Source organism: Cryptomeria japonica, chromosome 7 (assembly GCF_030272615.1).
Source record: "Cryptomeria japonica chromosome 7, Sugi_1.0, whole genome shotgun sequence".
In the NCBI taxonomy this organism is placed as follows: Eukaryota; Viridiplantae; Streptophyta; class Pinopsida; order Cupressales; family Cupressaceae; genus Cryptomeria; species Cryptomeria japonica.
In genome coordinates, this window is record NC_081411.1 from 499,376,177 (window position 1) to 499,382,176 (window position 6,000).

Here is a 6,000-nt window from a genome sequence, read left to right on the forward strand (position 1 = left end):
AGTATCTTTTAATTAGTTGAAAGTAGTAGACATAAAGGTTGTTATATCTTAAACCAAGAAATAACTAAGGTAATTCAAATTCCAGGGAAGCCTAGATGGCAAGGGGAAGAGGGAGAGGAAGGTGTATTGCCACTGCTAGGAGACAAAGGGAACCTAGCCATGAAGGAAACCATGAAGAAAACCAACAAGATCACGGGAATGTTGAAATAGGGGTTGAAGCTATAATTAACTTGTTAACTGAGTAGAGGGATAAGATAAACTCCTTGGAGCAATCATTACAGGACCTTAGGACAAGGTAGAATGACATTGAGAATAGAAGTGGAATTGAAAATGGGAACCATGGTAACAATCAAGGAAATGAGATGGATAATAGGAGGGAAAATAATATGTTGGAGTTATCTAAGGATTTGAAAAAAATCACCCCACCTAAGTTTGATGGAAAGCAAATTGGTGAAGGAAATGAAAATTGGTTCAATGAAATGGAAAAGTACTTTGAACTAATGGACTTTAGCGAAACAACCAAGGCCTTATGGGGTTCCTATCAGCTCACAGGGGAGGAAACTAGTTGGTGGACTAACACAAAGGAACAAAATAGGTATAACAAGGACACGATCACATGGGATCGGTTTTTTAACCATTTCCAAACAATGGTTGCCATAATTGTTCTTTAATGAGAAGGCAACAAAATTCCATAACATTCAACAAGGGAACTTGACAGTTCAACAGTATTGATTGCCATAATTGTTCTTTAATGAGAAGGCAACAAAATTCTATAACATTCAACAAGGGAACTTGACAGTTCAACAGTACTGGGCTAAGTTTGATAAATTGTTAAAGTATGTACCCATGTACTAGAAGGACGAGAAAGGTCAAGCCAGGAAATTCATTTTGGGGCTAAATATGAACATAGGGGCAGAAGTGGACATGCATGGACCCGAAAACATGAATGAAGTACTTGAGAAGTCTCTAAAGCAAGAAAGGAAGATTCAAATCCTAGCAGAAGCAAGGCAGAACTTTAATGAGAATCATTCATTTAAAAGGAAGTCAAAATTCAAGGGGAGCACCAACTTCAACAAAGTCAAAGGAATAATTCATCTGAAAGAAGGCCACCCCCTAATCAATATCAGAGGAATGAAAATAATAATAATAACAGGGGCAATTATAATAGGAATGACCAACACAATAGGATAGCTTATCCACCAAGGTCTAATGAAGCAAGGAATGATCCTCCTAGGAATCAAGTAAAGCGGGGACCCCTAGGAAGGTGTTTTATGTGTGGACGGAACCATTTTGCTAGAGAATGCCCAAGAATGCAAGGTCAAATTAGGGCCAACCAACCACAACAATGACCTCAATAAAGGATTCATGTAGCAGTTAGGAAAAGAAGGACAAGATTTCAAAATGTTCCCATGGAAACTATAGGTACACTATTTAATCAACCAATTTTAATTCTAATCGACACTGGATCATATGAATGTTTGATTTCACCAGAATTAGTAAGAAAATTTGCATTAAATTTTAAACAAATGGAGTCATCATGGGCGGTTCCATCTGGGGATAAGGCAACTAGGGAAGTAACCAAGTGTTTACCAAGAGCAAGGGTACAATTTCCCGAGTTTGAAACAAGGGTAGATCTCTATGTGGCACCCCTAGGGTTATATGACGTAATCATTGGGATGAGTTGGCTAACAAATCACAAAGCTAATGTGGATTGCTACAACAAAGTGGTTGAGTGTTTGGATGATGAGGGAAGAAGGGTCAAAATACAAGGAAAGGTTAAACCTATTAGCATAGAAACCATATCATCCATGCAATTAGAGAAGGAAAGGAGAAAAGGGGGCCTAATCTATATGGTAGGGTTTGATGAAAAGGAAGAGGAAAATACTCCAACTTTCAAAAATATCCTCTTCTTACAAGAATTCAAGGATGTATTTCCATAAGAATTACCAGGATTACCCCCTAAAAGGAAGTTTGACTTTTCTATCAACATTTTATCAGGGTCTGAACCAGTATCAAGGGCACCTTACCGAATGAATACAATTGAATTATAAGAACTCAAAATGCAATTGGAGGAAATCATAGCCAAGGGGATAATAAGGCCAAGTGTATCTCCATGGGGAATGTCGGTCTTGTTTGTTAAAAAGAAGGATGGGACATTAAGGATATGTATTGACTATAGGATGTTGAACAGGGTCACAATAAAGAATAGGTACCCCTTACCTTGTATAGAGGATCTATTTGATCAAATGAAGGGAGCAACGGTGTTTTCTAAGGTACACCTCCGATATAGATATAACCAACTCAGAATTAAGGAAGAATATATTCTGAAGATGGCTTTTAGGACTAGATATGGGCATTAAGAATTCACAGTAGTACCTTTCGGTGTAACCAATGCCCTAGTAGCTTTTATGAACGTAATGAATAGTGTGATTCATGACTACTTGGACAAATTTGTCTTGGTACTTTTGGATGACATCTTGATTTATTCTAGAAATGAGGAAGAGCATTTAGTTCACCTACAATTAGTTTTGCAAAGGTTAAGGGAACATAAGCTATATGGAAAATTATCAAAATGTGCCTTCTTTGAATTAAAGGTTCACTACATTGGGCATATCATATCAAAGGAGGGAATAGCATTGGATCTAGAGAAGATAAGGGCGATAGTAGACTGGTCAATCCCTAGAAATGTTTTAGAAGTAATAAGCTTTACGGGACTAGCAGGGTACTATAGAAGGTTTGTGGAAGGATTCTCTAAAATAGACAACCCTATCACATCATTGAAAAGAAAAGGTAAAAGGTTCATGTGGATAGAAAAAAGTGATAAGGAATTTCAGATTTTAAAGGTTAAATTAACTACTACACATATCTTAAGGGTCCCAGATCCAAATGGGCACTTCATAGTAGTAACAGATGCTTCTATTGAAGGATTAGGGGGAGTACTTATTCAAGATGAAGGGGTAGTAGCTTATGAATCCATGAAATTGAGGTTCAATGAATCTAGTAACATGTTTCACTCGGTGTAAATCAACTCAGTGTGTCATCTTTGCTGCTCGGTAGACATGTAAAGATACTTGGTAGACAACTTGGTGTATACTGCATTCTGTGACTGCTTTCTTCTGTAACCGACTAGACTGTACATACCGACTAAATATTTTGGTAATAGATAACCGACTAGAGTATATAGTCTAACTTTGACATAAAACTAATGACAATCTAATAAGTAGTAACAATCTCCCCTTTTGACATTAGTTGAGATGTTTGACAAAAACTACTTTCAAAGTTATAACTCAATAATCTATATACTTGCAAAATTTGACTATACTGACAGTATATACAATAGTCAATAATATATCAGATATACTCCCCTTGTCAATATACTGTACATAAATCTGATTTTGCATGCTTGGTGATCTGTTCTTGTGCTTTGCTTACTATTCTGTATACTGCTCGGTTTTACTGCTCTTGGATTCTCTGCTTACACTTCTCGATATACTCCCCCTGTATACTATACTCCGAATACTATACCATTCTCTCAATATTGTATCACTCCCTTAGTACTGTAACATATTACTCAAATATAGTATCACTCCCCCTTTTTGACAAACATCAAAAACTTAATTTCCATTCGGGGGTGGTAACTGATCAAAAATGGATGTGTACTTGGTCCGAGCATCGGTGAGAGCGACAAAGAGTACATCCTTTACATTGTCCATTAAAGAATTATGTGCTTGAATATCAGCCAATAGTGATATTAAGCCATCTAGAGTGCTTTCCTCTTGAGTAGTAGATAAGTATGAGGCTCAGTTAATCTATTCTTGGACTGATGAAAGATGTGGAAGGAATAAAGTTTGAAGGGTCATTATGTCCATTTGGATCTTGTGTTCTTCATTTCTTAAGTCCAATTGTTGAGCCATGAGCTGTTGAAGCTTTGTATAAAAATTCTGAACTGAATTTGGCTCTGTGGTCAACTTATTTGAGAGATCGGTGATCTCTTTCTCAATTGCCTCTATTTTATTCTTAATGTCTTTAATGAATAAAGAAAATGTGCAGAGTTTTTGAAATAAATAATGAATGTGCTTGAGTTGAGGAGTCAACTCAACAATAAATTTGACAAGTTTAGCTTTGCCAATAGCTATAGCTTTTTGTACCTCTTCTATCATCTTGGCAGTGAGCTCTTTGTCTTTCAGCTTGCTCAAATAATCTGATGCATCTACTCTAGATATCTCTATCTTTGTTAGGAGTTCATCCAGTTGAATGTGGATGGCTGCATCAGTTGATACTGTAGCTTCAGGTAGCATATCTATTAAAAGTGCTTTTACCTTCTGAAGTACTTTATTTTTCTTTTGAATGGCCATTTTCTTCTCTTGTTCAGCCTTTGCTTTGCACAGTTCACTGAAATTAATGAGTGCTTGCCCCTTTAATTTTCCTATGTCTACATTGGGTAACACTATTGGTTTTGACAAATCAACTTTAAAACTATGCTTCTTCACTTTCTTTTCTTTACCTTTCACCGATGGAACTAAGATAATTGCTTGTGAGGCTTGATTACCCTCGGTAGGTTGCTTGGTAGAGGCAACACTTTGATCGGTTCCTTTAGCCTCTGTAGATTCCTTCAGTGTCTCAGTACTTGGTGTCTTAGTTGCAACATTCTTAATGTTAGAAGGTGCTTGAGATGGTTGTTCTTGAGTAGTACCTTCTCCTATTACAGACTTGTGACCTTTAGTGCCTTGATCGGTATCCTGAGGAGTTTCGATTGAGACAGGTTGCTTGACCAGTGGATAAGGCTAAACTTGTTCCAAAATGGATTCACTAGATACAAGTTTTGCATATGCAGTGCCTTCTATCATTTCCTATTCCAGTGCCTCTGAATCCATGACATCTTCATCTATTTGAATGGTGTCAGCAAGGTCTTGTTCGGTAGCATCAGGACCTTGCTCGGTGACATCAGGATCGTGCTCGGTGACATCAACGATTTCAACTGTAGCTTGTTCACCGACATCCTTGATTTTGAAGATTTCCTACCACTTTGCTTTTGTCTCATTTTCTACTTCAATATATAGCCCATTCATCAGTTTTAAGGCTCTTTGTTTGACAAGAAACTTAGAATTGTAGGTTGTCAGATGTTCCTTTATTTCTTCTACTGACATATCAGGGAATAAATGAACCAAACTTCTCTATCTGATTTGTTTCTCTGAGTCCATTGCATACTTCCACCTATTATCAATATGCAGATACAGTTCATTTGGAAGTGAATTAGCTAGTTCCAATGGAGCTAACTGGAACTTTAGAAGTGTGCAGATGACAGCTTCTTCAATTTGTCTCTTTTCATCATTGTTCCTGGTTTCATACTTGACATATCTAAATCCTCCAAATCCACCATATTCTTTCAGATTAGAACAGAAGTTTTCAACACTATGTATATTTACCTTCTTGCTCTTGACAATCTGAAATTTGCTTGCATCTTCTGATTCGGTATCACTAGACTCTTTTGCCAAAATAAGTCTCCGAGTAGATTTCTTGTATGTCTTTGTTACCTTGGGAATAGTAACACTCTTTGTCTTCTTACTTGGTGAGGCTACAGATGCTCTAGTGTTAGGTTGTTTTACTGGAGGTGGAGTCGGTGAGACTTTTGATGTGTCCTGTTTCTTTCTCTTTAACACTTTACCCTTAGGCAATTCAGTGCTCAGTGTTACAGCTACTTCTTGGGCTTCAGATTCCTCTTTGGTAATGGTAATGGTGCCTTTGACAGGTGTAGAGGAAGAGTCTTCTCTGAATTTCTCAGACAATGCTTTTATCATCTTTGTTTCCTTTCTTGTAGCTTTGGGTACTACAATACTCATCTTTACCTTTTCCTTTACTTCCTCATAGGTACCATACCTCAGCTCGGGAGCATGTCTGGGCAATGTAAGAAATGCATCAATTTGTTGTTTTGTGATGTCAAAATCAATCTCGTAGCCCATTGGTGACAAAGATTGAGTCCTTGGTTCCACAACATTCACA